The following is a 22,607-nucleotide window of genomic DNA, read 5'->3' as shown; positions in this document are numbered from 1 at the left end:
GATAAACTCCTCTTAATAAGACTTCAAACCAACTGAAGGAGAAATCATTAACAGTCCAGGTGTTTTAAGTTTGAAGGTATTATGGGCATACCATAAATGATGTATTAACATATTGCTTCAATATGGACAATAAATCTTGCAACTATACCTTTTTAATTCTCAAGCTGTTCAATATAGCTGTGCCATAAACAATTTGTACAGCCCATCATTATTTTTAACATTTAATCTCTATAAATAATATTGATTAATTAGCAAGTCAAAATTACTGAACATGATGTATGCAATATACATCACTGTCATAGAAACTCCTGCAACGATTCATTTACACTTGAAGTGTTTTAATTAGAAGCAACCGAAACTTAACTTTGATGGGAAATGAGTGAAGACTGTGTGTCAGAGGTCACAGTTTACATGTATTTGTTTAAGTCAGAAGAAGTATTCACAATATTGACAAAAAACTTGTCTTTTTATGTAGCTTGTGAAATCAGTGTGGTGTTAAAGCAACACCAAAGAAGTTTTCCTCTGTCGCACGCACTATTTGTTTATCCAGCACCAGCTTTGCAAATAACAATGTCCACAGACAAGGTAGAATATGTTGCATGATTTTATGAAAGTACAATGTATTGCGACATCAGATGCAAGTCAAATTTGTAGTTTCTTATGTCTCATTCCATCGAACTACAGATCCGCTACCTGATCCGGCAAACTTACATAGTGCGGTTATAGCCGATAGAGGGCCGCGAAGCGAATGCAGAAAGTGCCGTTCACCCTGTTACGAGTTGATGAACCACTGAAACGATTTTGGAAACATTATTTTAAGGTACAAAAAACTCTTTGGTGTTGCTTTAAAGGCTTAGTGTACGACTTGTTTACACACTCAGTCTGCACCAGTGTTGGGAGTAATGCGTTACAAAGTAACGCATTACTGTAATTCCACTACTTTTAGTGGTAACGAGCATGTAACGAAGTATTTTTGTAAATCCAGTAACGCAATTACAATTACTGAAATTTCAAAGAGTTCGTTACTTGCGTTACTCTGATCTTGAATGAATGACTGCAGACAAGATGCACATTTGCTGCTTTGTCTCCCGACCTTAGCTGTGTTTCCAGCGATTGTGTTTCATGTTTAGATTGCAGATGCATTCTTTACAGTTAATAGGAGCCTCCTCACATTCCTCCTTATTTCGGATTTATGCTAAAACACACAAGAGTGCATTACGCTACAATTTAAATGGGCATCTTAAAAGCCTTTTCCCTTTCGTTTCCATCTCGTAAGCTCCACTACAGTAAAAGCGCATTGTTGTTTATCTCCGCTCTTTTTCGCCTATTGCGCAAAAGCCTCGTTATATCAATTTCTCATTCTTACAACATAGCCACGCCACAACACCAATAGGCTACGGTAGCCTATATATAGCCTTGGCACAAGCAAGCACACGTTTAACTCGAGAGGAAAATGCAGATTTCACTAACCAGATAAAGAAACCTCCAAATAGCCTACCGTACGTAACAGCGACTTGAGTTATTTGCACAGTAGGCTATGTTTACATCGGAATTGACGTCCATAGTGTTATGGATTAATTTGTCTGCGACGGAACATGCAACTTCTCTCTGGAACACCTTATCAGCTGAAGAGTAACCTTCTGCATAGTGCGCGACAATCCCAAACTCTCGGATGCACTAGAACTTATTTCGGTAAGTCAGCACTTGTGCAGCGCAGGCTTTTCCCAAACTGGTGGTTCTTAAAATGCTATATAATACAACTGTGTTCAAAGCAGGATGAGGATAACCTAAGGTTATGTGTGTGTGAGCAGACAATAACTGCTTTGAAAATAGGCCATTTAACATTGTTTCACATTACATCCCATTGAACGAATTCCATGTAGCCTACAGAAGGATTGCAATAATTATGATAATAATAACTTATTACTATATTGCAGAAGGCAAGTAGTAGGCAAGCAGTAGGCAGTGTACTGTACATATCTATCAAACCACCTAGATGGTGAGGGTGGCGCAAAACAAGGTCAGGGAGGCCTTCATGCATTGTAGAATGTTTTGTGGTCGGAAAAAGTTTGAGAACTCATGCACAAGGCTATTGATTTGAAGGCCCGTTGAAACTACAATAAATAGGTCCAAAAATTAGGTTTATTGTGTGTGTGACTGTTCAGTACTGTTCATATTGACATTTTAAAAGCAGACTTAAAAGTAACTCAAAAGTTACTTTCTCTAGTATCGAATTACTTTTGATATACAGTAATTGGTAACGTAATTGAATTACTTTTGAAAGAAGTAACTAGTAACTGTAACTAATTACTAATTTTCAGTAACTTGCCCAACACTGGTCTGCACAACTAACTTATTGTGTCAATACAGGGATTTATAACATGTATGAGAATGAACTACATTGATGGTTCAGGTATGTTTGTCCTGACACAATGGAAAGAATATATCTACTTTTTAAAAACCTACTGCTATCAGACCATAAGAAATTAAAGAAATACTATGAGATCAACCCACTGCAATTGGTCATAAATAACATTAGCCTCATAAAACCCCTTACAGCCTCAATTAGCCACTAAATCTGTGAGATGAATACCACCCCACTGCACACTTTTGATGAGTGCTCACAGCACACATATACACACCCCCACACACACACCTACAACGCTACTGTTGTGAAGGGCAGCTATGCATCTACCATTTAAGGCAACATTTGCCAACTCAACCCGACATCAATTACAACTAATGCACCGGGGCCCTAACACGCTGCACTGCGTTCAGGAGATGGATAGAATGTAACGACCTTTTTCACAAGGCCCATCATTGGCTTCACCATGGTATTAGTACATTCTAAATAGGGCCGTTTGGTCAGTCAACCCTTAAATATTTGGGGTCTGTTGGTGCTTATTGTGAGCGGAGGGTGCGGTGGGGTGGGGGTGGGGGGTTGGCGTTTGTTGGGGAACTACATACTTAGCGTAAGGTCCACATCCTTCGTGCAGATTGGCTTTGTCCCTCATTGTCATCATTACGGGGTGCATCAGAAGATACACACACACATAAAGCACCTGGCAGACAGAGAGGATGAAGGTCACACTTGATTTGAATGCCTCATTTTTATTCCTTAATGAACCTGGCAGTGCATTCTGTAATGTAATGTAATGTCTTGGTAATGCCAGGCGGTAATTGGGACTCTTTTCAGGCCCGCGTGCAGCCTTGGTGGACTGGGCATGTATCACTCATGTATCATTCCGCTGGCGTTGTAACCAGTACTGGGGATCCACGCGCCACAAACCACGAGCAAACTCCACTGTCGCCATGCTTTTTACCAGTTGATTCTCCTCTCCAAGCTAGCACCCTGTTGACACTTCTGCCACACAGACACACTACTCAAACACCCAGCAGGGAACAAGAAAAATAGACCAGGCGACCAGCTCCTCGCTCACTCGTCACCAAATAAATCTCAATATCCAGACACAAAAGCATTCGCAGCTTCACAGGTTTAATTATGTTGACTCCAAGACAGCCCTCGCCCTCCCATTCGAGGCTGATCACTGTACAATTGGAAGCCCAGGTAATTGATAATGCCTGTGTGAATAATGCTGTCAATTTTCTCCCTAAATCCTATTTTGGTGGCCATCTGGGTTCTCTAAATGACACCCGGGGGAGAAGGGGTAATAGATAGTAATTACTCTGAAGTCATTTTCCTTCAAGAAATGTTTAGCGCTTATCTGTTTTACAATTAAAATGGAAACAAGTCGCTCCTCGCGCACTTATTTTTCATATAGAGTTTGCGTCACCATTGATGGCAGTCTCTCGGCCCCTTCTCCTCGAGACTCGCTTATTCTAGCGACCAACGTGCAAATATACCATGGCAAATGGGGTTAAACCATCAAAATAAGGGGAAGCATTTAAGGGAAAAAGTCTGAAGCACTACTCAAAGGGAAAATGCTTTCCATTTGTAGCAGAAAATAATGTGATGATGGGGATGAAGGCCTTGAGAGGACTTTTTATTATGCTTCCGTTCAGTTTTGCAAGAAATGCAATGAGCGAGGGCGGCTAACAAGGCGTGATATCTACAGAGCATATGATTTTAGGATGCCATGCCAGCAGAAATGGATGCTTTAGCGTCTATCATATCGTCGTATTTTTGTCACTGTAAATCCATTTTTGTTACTGTAAATAAACATTTGTTTACTTTATTATTGCTTCCGGAGTCTTTCTGGTTGAACTCTCAGTTTTTCCAGATGTACAATCCTCGCCCCATGTGAACAGCGACACTGAAACATACAAATATGTATTGTAGCTTGAATGTTATTCCTCATTTCTGTAAGTCACTTTTGATAAAAGCGTCTGCTAAATGAATACATGTAAATGTATGTAAATATAAATAATGTGGCACCTCCCCCTCTCTGCAATTGTTTTTAATGTGCTGCCAGTCCCATAAATAGTCACATACCTACAGTATATCTGAAAAGTGAGTATTACAAAGTGAAGATGTCTCAAGTACAAGCTGTTTACATGTAAACCTCATGGCTATTACAGGCTTTGCTTTGCCTGAAGCTGGCTGTGTCCACTGTGCCGACACTGAAAGTCACCTTCGCTGTCTCGGGATGGAGCATAAATATCTTTATTCGTCCGGATCTGGCCGGGGTGGGTGCTGGGAGAACAGCATGTATGTGTGTGAGTGTGTGTGTGTGTGTGTGTGTGTGTGGAGATGCAAGGTGCGGGGAGGTCGTGTAGAACCAGCCGGAGACACCGCCATGACACTGTGACATGTTCAGACGCACTCCACTGAGCTGTGGCCCGTCCGACAACATGAAACAGGCCGGCGGCGCGCCACTAATAATGTTTCCGTGACCTCCTCTGCGTCTTTGTGTGTGTTTGTTGGGGGGTGTTGTTCACATAAACAAACAAACACACACACACACACACACACACACACACACACACACACACACACACACACACACACACATGTCTCTACATGTGTACATAAAAATGTATATGCATGCATGCATACACATACTATAAGTGCATGTTTACATTCAAACAACCACACATACACACAGTAAAATACAAATACATGCCCCAAAAACTATTTGTTAACACTAATTTGTTTACACTTAAACACACACACACACACATATTCAGTCAGAGTTAACATCTGTATTCCAAACATCTGTATCCCAAAACAAACAAAAAATACAGTTTACTGGGGGTTGAAACAAAAGCGCGGATAAGACGGCGCCGCAGCAAAACGAATCCAAGCACGTCCGGATCTCTGTCTCTCTGGGTTAGACTGCTGGGCTGACAGGCGGGGAGAACTAATGTCTTCTCCACTGGGTCTACGCCTCAGATGAGTAGAATTGCCCCTCTTCATAGAAAGGTTAATAGTCATTTGAACAGGGAGGGGGGGAGGAAACAACCCCGGCGCTCTCAGACATAACTAGAACAACAAATTCACTACCGGCTAGGACGTCCATCAGACCTCGGCTGCGCTTGAGGAAAGAAGGCGAAGAATGAGGAAGAGGGAAAAAAAACAGTGTAACAACCATATTTTAATTTCTTCACTTGTGTTAAAAGATTGGATCTTCATTTTCGTCTGTGGCCTGCGGGCAGGGATCAATGACATTTGAAATAATTGTTGTTTTAGGGGGAATCTCTGGAGGGGGTTTGCCGGGGAAAATGGGGGGGTGGGGGGTGGGCAAAACTGTGGAGAAGATTTGAGTAAATTACTGTGTCAGCTTCTATTTATTTGTGGCGGGGATTGCCGGAGGCGCCACTTGGAGATGGCCATTAGGAGGCCATGGCCGATGATGACGGCAAGCGTGCAGCCATTGTAAGAAAGTTAGCGTGTAATGCGTCCACTTATCGCCAAAGTGCCCCCTGTGGAGGGCCCTGGAGTTTGGAGGGGGGCAGAGAATGAGGAGGGGGGGGGGGTGGAGAAAGATGGAGTCAATGGGAGGGAGAGGGAAAGAGAGAGAAAGTTGAAAAGAGAGAGGGAGAGAGAAAGGAGAGAGAGAGAGAGAAATTAGTGTGTGAAGAATACATGTGTGATGACAGACCTATGCATGTCTGAGAATCCCAGAGGCCAAAGCAGACAAGCACACCACAGTTTGGGCTCTCACTGGCACCACTGGTACCATCATTTGGGAGCCACAGTCAAGCATGAGCTATTGCGGTTAATCTGGTTTATTTGATAATGAAATGTGTTCTTGTATGCCCAGTGTATGTTAACTGTTTCAGGGGATGCAAAGGATGTCAAACTGCACGGAACAGATAAGATGAGATACTACTTAATTAGCTGACACAACAAAAAGCTTAAATTACACACTAAAAAAAATAAAAAAAATTTTTAAGCAAACAAGTGCATAAATTCTGCCCCTGACTGAGTTCTGTAGTCCTGGACAGTGGGGAAGAAACTCTTTGCCTGCGAGAGTCCCGACAACGAACAGGAAGTGAGGATGAAAGACAGGCAGTATTAATTAGACGACACTGATCCCTCTCCCAGTAGTGCGTGCAGGGATGGGCATGGGGGTGCTGTGGAGGGGGGGGGGGGGGGGTCTGGCCAGGGAGGAGGGGGATTTGGGGGTGCCCAGGGGTGGTGAGTGGGGAGCAGGGAAGGGGGCAGAAACTGTTTGTAGGGTCTGCCAGACAAATGGTACTGGTCCCTGTGGGGACAGGGATTACTATGGGCTCTGTGTCTGTCAAACGTGCAAACACAATAAGCGTGAGGAGGGAGGGTAGGGTGTGAGTGTGTGTCTGTGTGTCTGGTGTGTGTGTGTGTGTGTGTGTGTGTGTGTTTGAATGTGTGTGTATGGGTTTTTGAATGTGTGTGTGTGTGTGTTTGAATATGTGTGCGTATACATCTGTGTGTGTGTGTTTGAATGTATGTCGGTGCGTGTGTGTGTGTGTGTGTGTGTGTGTGTGTGTGTGTGTGTGTGTGTGTGTGTGTGTGTGTGTGTGTGTGTGTGTGTGTGTGTGTGTTTAAATATGTGTTTGTGTGTTTAAATATGTGTATGTGTGTGTTGATGGGGGATGGGGGAGGACCTTGTGCAGGGAGGGGCTGTCAGTTGGCCTAGCCAGCCTGGTAACCTCTGAGGGACACGAGCTGTGTACCCCCAAACCCCAGCCCACCCCCCAAAAGCCCTGCCCAGCAACCCTTTCCCTGCCAAAGAATGTGTGTAATCCAGGGCTGGCTGGATAGGGTGAAGGACAGAAGGGAGGGCAGGGGGTCTCTCTGGCTAACTCTGCTTATGTAGTGAGCTTTTCTATTGTCGGACAAACTCAAAGAGAAGTGTGTGTGCGTGTGTGTGTGTGTGTGCGTGTGTGTGTGTGTGTGCGCTCTAGGGACATGTTATCCTCTCCTCTGTGTCAGCACCCCCCCCCCCACACACACACACACACACACAATCCCCACTATACCCTGCAAGCTCCCCTTTTGTCCAAAAATTACAATCGCAACTTTTTTTTTGATCTTTTGTTTGCGGCCCTGTTGACAGTGGCTATTGACTAAGCGGTTGGACACGGAGAGGAAGTGACCTCTCTGACGCCTCCTTTTCTCCCTCTGTTTGACCACCAGCGCACTCGGGAGGAAGCTGCCCTGTGAGGTTTACATGTGGCATTAGACCTGGAGTAAAAAAGAGTGGGGCTTAGATGAGACTGGGCAGGGGCAGGGGCAGGAGCAGGGGCAGAAGAAGCAGGAGGAGGGATGCAATGGACAGGACAATGGAAAGCGCAAGGATGGGAAAACAGCAGGGTTGACGATGAGAAGAGGAGGAGGAAAAGAGGAGAGAAGACGACTTTTCACCTCAGCGTGAGCATTTGTTTGTTTGTTTGTGTGTGTGTGTTTGTGTGTGTGTGTGTGTGTGTAGGCGTGTGTGTGTGTGTGTTTCTTTATTTCATGCGTCTTCTTTCCTCTTCCTTTCCTCTCCTCTGCCCCTTGAACAGATGCTTAGGCAGATGGTGGCAAATGAACAGAAAATGGCTGAAGACGAAACGCAAGCAGTAGATTAGCAGTCCCTGGGAGGCAGGACCTAGCGGGGAAAAAAAAAAAACGAAAACCTTCCAGCATGTAAAGATATGAGTTAAGAGCTAACGAGTTTAGAACAGCAACTACATCAGCGCCAAATGTGGCCCACATTTGGCCCATCACCTTTGGGCAGGGGCCTGCTGAGACTGCGATCGCGGCGGGTTACGTAGGAAACGTAACGAGAAAAAAAAACGTATTTGAGAGGCCCGCAGAGACGATGAGGGGAGGTAACCCTGTCACGCGGGCCTGTGGATGAGCCATAACCCTCGCTGTCGTGCCACCGTTAATAAACAGGTGAGCGAGGGGCCGCCTCAGATGCCGCTAATTGAGATCGGTTTTAACGGCCCTCGCCACTAAAGAGGAATGATTGGGAGTGTCTTCGCCGCAGGTGGAGGGAACATTTGCGGGGCGAGGAGAGAGAAAGAAGAGGGGTTTTTAATTTCTTTCTAACGAGGGGACGGAGGCGAGGGAACCGAAAGGGGACACGTCTGAGTAAGCCGCACCATTTCACGGCCCACACACAGACACTGACGAAAGGGCCGTTTCAATCCAATCACTTCCACTTTATCTAAACCCACAGTCACACACACATGCACGAAAAAAAGAAAAAAACAAACACAGACATCAGCCATGAATATTGTTATCGTCCATTTACTCAATTTACTAAAACCATATTCATAATACACTGATGTGATATTTTACACAGAAAATGGTATATCAATGTGCCTATCAAATACTATAAAACAATAACTATAGATTCATGATCTTTTACATGACGTTAAGAATCCGTTGTAAATGGACTCTAAAAGGATTCTAACTGGGTTAATTTGGGGTCTAAGTGGGTTAACAATGGATTGTACTGGGTTAACAGGGTAACTATATATATATATATATATATATATATATATATATATATATATTGTATGGAGCACAGCAATGCAAGTGGCTGCCTGATGCATCCATATTCAGATTCATATTCTTATGGCCCAAGCGTAGGAGAGGCCCACCACTTTGTCTTCCGACATGAAAACGGCATCGGCAATCTCACCATCCCAGAGGGGGCAAAAAAGAATGGAATTGCTGTTTTTTACATTTCCGTAGCATTTCTGCCCATAAGGAATAGGGAATAACAAATGAAATATTCCGGCCTATTGTCTGATTTATTTCTTTTATTATCTGCAAATATCAGCCCGGCGGTTTAAAGGATAGCGAGTCTCATTCAGTGGGGTCTGCTCTCGAGGGGGTTGACAGCATATCAACTTTATGCCGCATAAACAGGTCAGGATTGTCTGAGCCTTCCAATATGTTATACTTTAAGGTTTTGAGCATGCAGAATTTCTAAGTAGAAATTGAAAAAAAGGGGGGGGTGAGGTGGGGGGAGGGATTCTTCAGGGGATGCTTCAGAGGTACCCCCACCCCATCTTACACACGCACACACACATCCTCCTACTCTTACCTCTGAAATGATAAATTTTCATGCCATCCATTTTTGAGATGTAGAGAACAAAATGTGATTAATATCAAACCAGCAGGAGACCAACACGCAGTGATATCCCGGACTGTTAAGTAATACTCCCCTCCCTAAACAAGATGAGTGACACGGCTTATTTCTTTATTTTCTTGGTGGGCATTTTTTTTTGTCTTTCCCCTCCAGAGCGCGAGCTTGGTCTGACTCAAAACACACACACACACACACACACACACACACACACACACACACACACCAGCTACGCTGACACCTCTCAGTTGACCATTAGGGAGTTGCTTGGCGCTCATCTCTACATTCTAACTCCTGTGCCAGGCTCTTCTATGTCAGACAACTTGTGTGACATTTAAATATCTTTGCTGCCTATACAAATGATTCTTCATTCTTTCAGTAAAGATTCATCGACCACATCCATATGATGCTTCAGGAAACATGAACAAATAGGCCTAGCCGTTTCCACTCAATAGATACATGACTGAAAAATACAGTAAAGGTTACTGATGTCTTATGCTAATCACAGTTTTTTTTTTAAGCTGCTAAACTGCATGATTTAGTGCCACTGTTGGCCAAATCGGTAGCTTGAGTTCACATCATGAAGATCAAGGGATGGCTAGTAATTTTAATACATTTTTTGAGAAATTTTTTTTTGATGAAGTTGACAAAGTAAGGGCAAATTGAGGACCACATGCAAACTCCAGCTGATATTTACACTTGCATGTTCCCCTGTAAAACTGTGTCATGCAAATTTTTAATATGCCAATTCATATCTGTTACTTAGTATTAAACAGGCTTTATTCCCGTCTTGTTTAACAAACTGCTCTGCATGAATCTCGTCCCACATGATGTGGCTTCCGTGTAAAAATGCGACGCTGCGTCCTTGAAGAGCCAAATAAAGAATGCTTCATCGTCAGTGACCACCAACCGCGACAAATTTATGACTGTCTGCACTGTCTCATCATAAGCACAGAGTACTCAGTAAAATTTCATTGTAGCCCAAGTTTCAGGGGGAAATGAATAGATCTACCCACCAACGCACCCCATCCCACCCCCCCCCCCCCCCCGACCTTGAGGGAAATGTCCCTCCGCCCGGAACAGCAGGCAGTAGCCTGTGCAGTGGAGGAAACTCAGACATCTTCCATTGGCCCCTCTCGCACGCTCACTCTCTCTCTCTCTCTCTCTCTCGTTCTCTCTCTCTCTGTGCCTTTGCCAAATAGACAGGCTAAAGATAGCTGGTATTCCACCTTGAACCGATCTGCAACTTCTCCCGGGAGAATTCTAGTCCCTCCTGCAAAAAAATGATATATATATATTAAAAAAAACTCTCCTGTAGTCTCACTCAGACTCAGCATGGGACACCACTGTCGTGCCGAAAGGGGGACGGCACCACCACTGCATACGGAAGGAGGAACCCGCACTTTAAATCAAGATAAAAGACTGAAATGGAAAATAATTGGTCGAACATACCCCCCCTGAGGAGGCCCGTCCCCCCTCGGTACGACGAGGCCCGGTAATGGAAACACATGGCTGAGGGCTGGGACGCTGTCAGTGGCCCACGCCGTGACAGTCCTTTCTGATAATCTGGCCTGCCATAAAATTAGAATGGCAAATACCTCCTGACAAAGATGCATGTTCCTCCTTCTATTGTCCTCTCATAAAAAATAAAAAAAAACTCTTCACTGGTGACTCGTGGAACGCTGCAAACTTCAATTTAAATTTACAGCGCCACGAAAGGAGAAGTGATATGCACTCAAATTTTTTTAATAACCTATTAAGTTACGACTTCAATTTCATTTTATGAATATTTTCCTTGGGGAGCAGCAGCCATCACCAGAGAAAGATAGAAATTTAAAAAAGATAAATAGTGCCATTAATCTACAACATTTCTCTTCCATTATCCTTGAAAATGAGGAGTTATTTTTGCTCAGATCCTCACGTAATTAGCTTCTTACACTTGATTCACTAGCCAGAAAATGACCATGTTCAGAAAATTAAAAATTTGTCATTAAGTGGGATTTAACATAATATCATTTATCTTTATATATCCCCCAGCTGACAAGCGACAGCCTTGGATGTTGATCAGCCTTTTGTGTTGAAAGCAGCCACCAAACAGTGAGTGTCTGTGTGCCTTATAAACTACCATTATAATGACTATCCCCTTGATTAGAAATTGTGTATTCAGTTTTGTCTGGGGCCATTTTTATGTATGTGTGTGTATGTGTGTGTGTGTGTGTGTGTGTGTGTGTGTGTGTGAATTGCTCTTTCAAAGCCACTGAAAGAAAACTGTCTGGACAAAAAAAAAAACGAAAATTGGTGGTTAAGTTTGTACGTCTCACATTTACCCATGCAGCAATTTTCAGGCAGCATTACAGCTACTGTGCACGACTGCTGCGTCACCATGTTTATTTACAATAATGCTGACCATTTATCAAAGGATGCCTAGTGGTAATCGTAATGTATGAAAATGATACAGTCATGCAATGATACTATATATGCATCAGGACAATCATTCATTGCTGAATAAAAATGAGAGACATTATTTGTTTTATGCTTTGTTTTCAGTCAGTCTTCAGTCATTAAAGCTAATTTCATAAATCCCTGTCATGTGATGGTGACTTTTCCCTCCCTGACACTGTACATAATAGTGTGGAGTGTTTCCAAAGAATCTTGGCCTAGATAATATTAGCCATTAGTCAACACCAATAGCAAACATGGTTCTTTGCAACACAGACAAGTACGAAAGTCAATTTTAAACTTGATCTAATTTCTGTTCTATGACTAGCTGTCACACATGACTAGTCATTTTTTCCCTTTACTTTAGAGTTTAGCTTATTTATTTTCTTGGTGTGCTGAAACTCAAAAGCCTTCATATTTAAATTATAAATAGACATCTGTACCTAAAGCATTATGTTATATTGCATCAGCATTTTAGGAGTGCATTGCTTGCTTATGACATTTTACAGGGCCTGTAACACATTTGCAAAACCAAACCTTTTGCATTTTTCTTCGTTCGCTGAGTCATAATTTTACACAGAAGCTTGTGTTGATGTTTCTTTTAGCACAGTTTGCAATTCGCTGCAATAAGAGGGCTCACACCAGCCACTAACAGTATTTGAGCATGTAGGAACTTTAATTGTTTTTACTTAGTGGTATAGCAAGTGGTACAGTAAGACGCTGAGAGTTAGATCATCTGCAGAGACGAAACAGCAGGAAATCATTGGCAGTTTAGCAGATCATCAAAAACAGGCTAAGAAATGGATCTGATAATAGAGCCCATTTCGCCTAACATCTCGCCATTACTGCCTAACAACATTCTTGTTTAGTTATTACTCTCTTGTGACTATGAAGACAGTGACTGAACTCATCTTCTGAATCAAAAACACATGTTTAATATGGCCCTAGGAGATTAGGGGCATCATTACTTGTGTTCTTGTGCTGGATCTTTGGGTATTGTTGTACTTTTTTATTTACTGTATATTTTTTTATATTTATATACTTATATTACTTTTTCTGCTGTAAGTGCATGTTGTGTGTGATGTCTGTATGCTACTGAGACCTTGAATTTCCCCTTGGGGATCAATAGGGTATCTATCTATCTATCTATCTATCAATCTATCTATCTATCTATCTATCAATCTATCTATCTATCTATCTATCTATCTATCTATCTATCTATCTACTTTGCCCATTTATTTGCATAAAAGGAACCTAAACACAGTATACATAACATATCTTTCAACAGTATGACACATTCTAGAACTTTCCAGACATAGTTACATTATATATATATGGATGTAATAATAATATTAGCTATTATGCATGCATACAGTATTAACAGTTTGTATGCATTTTGCAGTAAGACATAATAATGTTATTGTTTTTTAGCTTGTTTTGCTTTTTTTAAATGATTCCTTATTGTTCCCCTGCATCAACAAGATCCCACTGTATCCAACCAACTGGAAAGGCGATAACTTGTATGAGGTGCCATGGAGACCTCTCATCTTACGCTCATTCAGTCCTCTCCTATGCCTACCTCCCTCCAAACACAGGCCCACTGTCTACACACTCAAAACTAATAAACTCATTTAATAATAATATGTGAGGCTAGGCTGGTAATAAATCATTATGGGAGAGAGACTCTCACCCACCTACATACACACACACACACACACACACACACTCACAGCATTGCAGTGAGGCAGTGACCCCATTGAGCGTGTGTGACAAATATGCTGAATTACTGAGGGGAGTCAATTAATTTCACCTGCGTTTTTTTTTCTTCTTTCTTTCTATACTCCTCTTTTTTGTAGAAGGATTTTTAAGTCATGTCAGATAGAGGTGGTGTCAGCCTTGGTACTGTCCTTCAAGTCTGTCCTTGTAAACAATAGCCCTGGGAAGGATTCGTTTAACATGGCAAGTAGTCTGTTTACCCTTCCGTCAACAGCTTTAATTGGTGATTTGATTGTCTTCATGTGTGCAATGAGGCTCTAGGGTTTGGCTTGGGTGGCTACAGAGAAGTGTGTGTGTGTGTCTGTGTGTGTGTGCGTGTGTGCATGTGTGTGTCATGACGCAAGAACCCAAAGAGTCCCTACAATGGTCACTGAGAAAATAAAAACATGTGACTCCCACAGAAGAATACAGACACTTCAAAAATCGTTGCTAGGACTTAAACCCTATTCCGGATGTTAGTCAACCAAAACCACATCATTACAGGCCTCTAAGGCAAGCAAACATCAACAACAATACCACCAACAACAACAAAAACACCAACAGCAACTTACAAAAAAACTCTTCCCAGCCACATTTTTCTAACCCCCAACCCCTTTCTAAACGACACCAAGTGGCTTACATGCGATTCACATCGATTCATTCAGTTCCCAGGGGCTCAAACCAATCTCTCTTGTTCCCCGTCAGCCCCGCTCAGCTCAACCTGCAGCTGCCATCAGGCCCATTAATCCATCCGCCGAAGATGACTATGACTGATTCGGCCGCCAAACAATCAATTTGTATCTGCGGCGTGGCGTTCCCCTCTGCGCGGATGCACGAAATATCATGAAAAAGTGTCACTGGTAATAGTTCCAGAAGAATGAAATAATAGACTAATAAGGCAATCAGCATTTGACCTTGGAGGACAGCTAATTCATCTGCCCATCTATCTTAATTATTTCCCTCTGAAACGGTTACAAAAGAGAAAACTGAAACAATTCATTCGTTCGGCGGTGACAAATCCATTTTTTATCCCTTCGGAACACTTCTCTCTCTCTCTCTCTCTCTTTTTATTCCCCCCTTTCCTTCCTTCCTTCCATCTCACATGATGCTGCACTTCCACGCCATGAATTGTGGAGCTTTGACACCAACAGTAGGGGCTCCTCAAACATGCAGTGTTTGGTCACCAATGGCTCAATATCACTGTGTGGTCCTCACACAAAACCTCCCCAATGAAGACATTTTCTCTGTCCTAATGCACTGTAAAAGGTAATGACCAGTTTTAATTTATCATGTTTGCGTGTCTGTGTCAATATTTTTCATAAAGCAGACAACAGCTGAAAAAGCTCTAACCCTAGGGTATGCAAAACCATTTGTGTGTGTGTGTGTGTGTGTGTGTGTGTGTGTGTGTCTGTGAAGTCAGACAAGTGGAGATAGTGAAGGTCAGAGCAGCATTTCAGGTTGGTGTTCCACCTGAAAGAGCTGGCAATACTGATTTTAACAACAACAACCACAAAAAATAGAATGGGCGACACAGAGAACCAAACCCAACCCAGCCATCAAAAAAACCCTGCCCATTTGAGCAACCCATGTGTACACACACACACACACACACACACACACACACAGAACTCCCACCCACCCCTAGGTTTTTTCAGAGACGGCAGAAGGCAGAGGAGGATGCGTCTGGGAGAAAGCTACGAAAAAGGGGCATTTGTCAGGCGACAGTGACAAAAGGGAGGGTTGAAGGGGCCTTGCTCGTGCCATTCAGACACAATTTGTAAGCCAGGCTGTTGACGTCGGGCCAAAGACTGGAGAACAGCTGGAGACCCACCATGATTGATAAACGGGGCCCCCAAGAACTTCATTTCGATATGAATGAAGACAAAAGCGCGACAGCGTTTGGCGAGTGTGTAGTGTTAGACCGTCATTAAGTGGCAACACTGGACAAACCCCAGACACTCAGATGGGGTGCATCAAAAAGCAATATAGGGGTCATCACCCCCAGCTGATTATAATCTTTATTGTGAAATAGTCATTTTTAAGCAACTATTTGACAATGAATTTTCCCCGTGGAGGTTTCAGACACCATATACAGTGTAATCAGGGCCTATAAAGAACACATACACTCAAAGACCTTTATATTTTTCAACTTGATTCAATTTTTCTAATTGAATTAAATTGAAGATGTTTTCAGTGATAATATATTTTAACTTGGATAATTTAGTAGCTTATTCAGAATCGAATAAGAGACACCATACTCATCATGGCAAATCTGAATTTGACATTTTCATTTTTTTATTCAAAGTTTAGCTTCAGAGTTCGGACTGTGTATTGTTTTGGCAGATATGACACACAAGCATTTTTTTTCCATCTCTTTATCCACTCAGGCAAACAAAAAATGCATGGCACAGACTCACATCTCTTTCCTGTTGAGCCGAAATTCTTGAGACTAATCTCATCAGCAGCTCCCTAAGCAACAGTGTGTCCAAACCATGGCGATAATCAAATTCAGTATTCAATATCGACAGCGGTAGCGCCCGGCCGCGTTACAATACCCCCCTGCCGTCACAGACTTTTACCCGAATTTGTGACCCATGTGGGAAGTGGGTCACTGAGACAGAAGATGACCAGTTCAGTCATGGATGAGATTATCTGTTCATTTACAGGGTTCACTGACTTATAAACCTACTGGAAACATCTTTATTATGAATTGATTTACCCTGTTGGTTTCCTGTCAATGGGAACAGGCAGGGAAGTCCACTGTTGTTTTGAGCACATATGTATTGGTTTGTTTACAACAACAAAAAAATCAACAATCATTCTTGTGGTCCAGAGATGATAGCTGTTATGGTAGGCTAGAATACTATCCCCCACACCCCTTAAATCCCCCTTTTAAAAAAGGTTTTCTTTTGCTTTGAATGAGAGAGACGTTTTCCTTACCTAACACTGGTGTTTTTTTTTTAATCATTCATTGGGCCCAGTGTAGTGGGCACATCCAACCTTGACCTATTCAATGGCTGGGTAGTTGCTACAGAGCCGCGCAGCAAATTGAAAAGTTTTCCATGCTAAGTGAAATGTATGGCCCCTGACTGAAGTCCATAAAAATTGGGGATTGTTCCATTTAATTCGGAATTCTATTTCAGACGTCCCTCAGTCTTCTCCACGGGGCCACATCCATCCACCAATACCGCTCAGAGTCAAGCTGCCAACGTCGAGAATGAATGAGTGAATATTGATGAACCTGAAAAATCCACTGGGCGTATATGTATTATATATATATATATATATATATATATATATATAACCACCCCCACAATCACCACCTTCTCTGTTGTGGAAAACAGCCATGGGGTGGGTGTGTGGAGGGTGTGGATGATGAGGGAAAATTGTGAGTATGAATCCACCAGGAGAGGGAAGCGTCCTTCTCAATATTCAGACGAGAAGCGTTTGGAGTGAAGTTTCTCGGAAGGAGATATCAATCTCACTTTGAGGCGAAGAAGCTTCATTTGTTTGTGAGGGATGTGAGGGTGCTATTTAAGTGACGATGCCAATTCTTCAAAACCCACTTGCGCCTGACACCCCATTGCCTCTGTGTTTATTGTCTCGGACCCAAGTTTTGGGGGGACCCATGATAGAAATTGGACGGACGTAAACTGCATAGCTCAGAAGATGGAAGTGGTGGAGTGTGTTCAGTGAAAAAGTTGAGTTTTGCAGGTTTGATTTTATTTATGGTGCTGATGTGAAGTATCGTTTTAAGGAGCTCTAAGGAGCATGTCTTCAAAGATAGACACATCAAATCAGTAGTATTTCTTAAGAAATCAACATTTAAAAGTAAAATGACTGTCATTATTATCATTTAAATAATATATTACAATATATATGTATTTTATTTTTTTTGGGGGGGGGGACCACAAAGCAGTTCTGCTTTGGGCACCAACATAGCCAGCAGCGGAACTTCATGCATATAAAGAATTATTTAAAATGACAGTGATAATGGTATCAATGTTATCAATCTACAGAACATACATAACATTAGAGATCTATGTGCCAATTTCCATTAACAACTTGAAAAGGAGTGAGAACAAAATAATAATACAAAAATATCCATGATTATGTGATAAAAAATATAAAAATATATATTTTATTGGTGAATAAAATTAAATAAACCCTCATCTTAACAATCAGTGACCAATTTAAAAACAATCATGCTTTGATATGAGATTATAATTTTCATAAGATGATTTTGTTGCTGAAAGACCAATTCCAGCTAGTAAAAAAAAAAAAAAAAATCAATGCTCACATAATGACATAATAAGCCAATGCCAATGCCTAAGTGTATCGGGTTTTAGAGGAAAACTATTAAGGACAGCTTACACTACTCTGTATGCACAGAAGCCATAATAATAATATAAATGGCTATTATTCCTTTGTATAGTCTTCACAAAGTTTCAATGTGGCTAACAATGATAACCATATTAATATCAACGTTAGCCCCTTTATCTACCATAACACCAGCGTATGCCTTCCTTTCAGTTTCAAATACATTCTTAATGACACTACAACTCCAGCATTCCAAAGCCTGGATTATAGATTCTCTGACCCATGCAGCCTCACTCTCTCTAACACACACAGACACACACACACACACACACACACACACACACAAACCTGAACACCCACGGAAACTTCCAGCATCAAGGAGGCAGGGAGTCATTCTTCTTGCAGTTTTAGCTGTGCAATGGGCCATGTGGTTCCCTGTGAGTGTGTGTGCATGGGAGCCAGGCCTCGGTTGAGCCTGGTTTACCAACACTATTGATTGCAGGTGATGTTCTGGACAGGGTCCATCTGACCTCTGGAGGGGTTTAAATACATCATTGTCCGAGCGAGACCTCCTGAGACTGCAGTTTAGTGTGTCTCTCTCTGTGTGTGTGCGTGTGTGTGTGTGTGTGTGAATGAATGAAGTCCACAGTCACTCTGTGTGATACACAGTGCCTGATGAAGGTGTTTGTCCATGGAACAAAAACTACTGAAGTCAGGCGTGTCTCATGTGTTTTGTAAGAAAGATAAAACATTTGTAAATGTGTTGAGTTATACCATGATCAGGTGCACAAGAAGGATTAAAACGGTAAAATAGCCCTCTATGACATGTAAATGTATCCCAAATACCATGATTTTAAGAATATTTATACAAAAATTTGCTTGCTCCAATAATCTTGTGAAATATTTAATGAATAATCCTAAATCTGGCCTAATTATCATTTAACTTATAAACAAATAATCACAGCGCTCTCAAATAGTATCGTGCTTACACTGGAACAAGGGCTCTTGAATTCAGAGTGTGGTCACATGTATTTCAGTAGCAGATACTTTTCTCCAAATCGGGTGACGTTTCAAACACTTTACCCATTTCACCAGTGCGCTAGCTCTCTGGGTAGCTCCTGACCTTGGCGTTGCCAGTAGCAACCTCTCTATAGCAGCCTGTTTGTTTGCTCAGCGGCATCATCAGCCTCCACCTGACCTGTTCTATCTTTGAAGTTTTCCCAGTCATCTCATTGAGGTCTCATTTTCACTCCTTATCACGCCATCCATTTATCTCTCCGACACACGAACCAGACGGGGGGGAGTTACTGACACTCGAGTGGGCATCCATCCAAGTATGCATCACATCACAGTAAATCAATTCATTCTCTCACCCTTTACACTGCATGCTAATTAGGAATATTATTAATAAGCAATCATGTTAACATTTACCCGGGTGTGTGTTTCTGTGTGAGTGAGTGAGTGAGTGTGTGCGTGTGTGTATATTTGTGTGTGTGTGTGTGTGTCTGTTTGTCTCTTTCTGTATGTGTGTGTGAGAGTTTACTTGAGAGTGTAGGTGTATGTTTTTGTGTGTGTGTGTGATGTTTAGGTGTGTTAGCAAGGTCCATTTCTCCAATATATCTCAAAGCAGTTGATGTAAAGCCAGAGAGACATGGGCTTACCTGCCAGTAGAGAAGTACTTCACCAGCTATCAACACAACATGAGAAATGGGGAAAAGGTGTGTGTTTGTGTGTGCGTGTGTGTGTGTATGTGTGTTTGTCGGAATGTGTGAGTGTGTGTGTGCCTCCAAGTGTGAGCTTTTTTATGAGAGAGAGACAAAGAGTGAGTGTGTGTGTGTGTGTGTGTGTGTGTGTGTGTGTGTGTGTGTGTGTGTGTGTGTGTGTGTGCGTGTGTTTGTGCATGATTTTAAATTAATTAACATCAGACCTCTTGTAGCCGTTCATTTCTGTAAACAAACATTCTAATATGCGGTAATTAATCCAATCTGCCAAGCCTGGGCCCCCCCACCACCACCACCTACCCCCCCAATGATCCTTCTCCACTTCACTCTGTGCTCCTGGTAAAGAGTTTATTACCCCTCCACAGAGGGTGATGGAGAACATCTCCCCATCCCACTCACAAAGCCTTGCAGCACAAGGAGCTAGCTGCCAGAGAACCAGACGTTTACACTGGCAGACCTTATATATCCTACACACAGTATATGCCTTATTTGTACTTTTAACATGAGTTCAAACAGCGGAGTTTGCCTGTTGAGGAAAAACATAAAACAAATGTTTTTTTTCCCTTCTATGTTTATAGTCTGGGTGTAGTTTTGGAAACAATATGTTCCTTCCACATATTACCCCAATGTTCTAACTCTCTCCCTCTCTCTCGCTGTCACAAACCATATCTACCACACACACACACACACACACACACACCCACAGACAAAGACACACAGACAGACAGACAGACAGACAGACACAGACACACACACACACACACACACACACACACACACACACACACACACACACACACACACACACACACACACACACACACACACACACACACACACACACACACACACACACACACACACACACACACACACACACACACACACACACACACTCCCATCAAAAATGCTTGCTATCTTCCACCCTCACACACACTGAGTTTCCTTTAAGCCCCTCATGGGCCATGATTTTTGCAATCAATTCACTGTTACTTATTTTATTTATTTATCTATTTCAGTTGCAGGGCCACAGCATGTCCAGTCCAGCTATCAGTGCAGCCCTGGCGGCCGCTGGCGCTGGACTAGAGAGAGAGGGAGGGTCCAGCACGGACGGATGGGCTGCATCCGGAAGAATAAGGTTTAATCTGCCAGATAATGAGGGGAGTGTTTGTCTTTTTTAGGTGTCTGTGTGTGTGTGTGTGTGTGTGTGTGTGTGTGTGTGTTTGAGCATATGTGGTGGTATAGATGTGTGTGTGTGTGTGTGTGTGTGTGTGTGTGTGTGTGTGTGTGAGATCATATGTGTTGATATAGATGTGTGTTTCTGAGTGTGTGTATGTATATGTGTGTGTGTGTGTCAGAGGAGGTGCACCTTCATGTCGGAGTGTTCATGTGTGTACGTGTGTGTTCAGGTATGAATGCGCCTGTGTGTATGAGTGAGCATATCACAGCACCGCATCCAGTATGTGTCTGCGAGTGTGTGTCTGTATAAGCGTTCTGCGTGTATGCAAGCGTGCATCCCCACATGTCAGCTGCATGACTACCCTGGGCTGCCTCTCCCATCCTCATGCTGCTGCTGCTACACTCCTTCACAAGCGACTAGCCTGGCAGCGCCGCTAGCCATTGGCTTGGTGGCGGAGACGGGCGGCAGCAATAGCATGGCAGTAACAGTAACAGTGGCGGTGGCGGTGGCGGTGGCGGCTGTGAGGCTCCCGTGCTCCATTTGCCTGTTAATGAGCGCTGTTGTCATGGGTACCCATGTGTGCCATGTCGGCAGGCGAGCGGGCGGCACTTTCACCTGGCGCTCTGACCAGCGAGCAACGCAGTCAGCCCAGGCGGCCCCCCGCCAACAGATGTTTGGCTGCGAGTGTGCTCGCACAGGGGGGGGGGGGGTATGTGGGGGCGAGTGGGTCCACCAGGGACATGCATGGTCAGAGGGCCCTGGAACTATAGCTGGGGACAAGAGCCACACCGTCTGTCTTCCTGCATAACACATGCACACTAAAACAGGGCCCTAGCTGGTGTTTTGCCTGAGAAAAGCAGCCTAAAGATCGGATGAGAAAGATGTCTGGTTTCGGAACGCCTAAAAAAGGTACACATACTGTGAATTTAGGAGCGCAAGATTAATTGCTTAGCAAAATAGTAATATTTGGATTTGGAAACTGAGAAAATATGTGGTACAGAATTTGAAACACAAAAAAGTTTCAAATGTATTCAGACAATATGAAGACCTATAAATCTCTAGATCTCTTTGAATGTGGGGTTGTCACAGGCTTCTGAAAAAATGCTGAATGCTGACCAGTGCGCCCAAGCAAAAAGGATTGCTATGTAATGACCACTTTGTTTATGCATCCATTTGTTTGTTTGTTGACGTTGCTGCTGGAATGAGCATGTGTGTGTGTGTGTGTGTGTGTGTGTGTGTGTGTGTGTGTGTGTGTGTGTGTGTGTGTGATTTACGAGAGGTCGCTCCTGCTCCTGATCTCCATGCCATAGGATGGATGGGCAGGGCTGCAGTCATTACATCACTGGCTGACAACCGCACTTAATTACTAATGATGAGGTGAGGCCTCCATTTGCTGTGTGCGGCCCAGGCCTGTCCCCTGGACACATGGGCCACGTCCGGGAAGGAAGGGTTATGCAGACATCAGAGACGAGACAGCTGTGGATCCATCAGCAGCTCCGAGCTTAAACGTTGCATGGTTTTGTTTACCGATGGCAAGCGAATTTGTCCAGGGATAAAGTGGGTCTATAGATGATGACCATATTTGTTTTATCAATGTCATGCCAAGTACCAATGATTGATCAAGACTCCCCCCCCCCCCACACACACACACATTTTTCACTTTTT

General features: G+C 43.0%; 1 long non-coding RNA gene across 1 annotated transcript in view; it reads right to left on the bottom strand.

Annotated features, from left to right (window-relative positions):
* LOC143138485 (uncharacterized) overlaps positions 1-22,607 on the bottom strand; it is a 62,662-nt gene that overhangs the window by 18,006 nt on the left and 22,049 nt on the right. The gene's annotated exons all lie outside the window — the stretch shown is intronic.

The sequence above is a fragment of the Alosa pseudoharengus genome, unplaced genomic scaffold (assembly GCF_046254945.1).
Source record: "Alosa pseudoharengus isolate Yale_2024_CS ecotype anadromous, Long Island Sound unplaced genomic scaffold, YU_APseudo_1.1 YU_APseudo_1.1_scf_21, whole genome shotgun sequence".
NCBI lineage: Eukaryota > Metazoa > Chordata > Actinopteri > Clupeiformes > Clupeidae > Alosa > Alosa pseudoharengus.
This window is presented reverse-complemented; position numbering and strand designations above follow the sequence as displayed.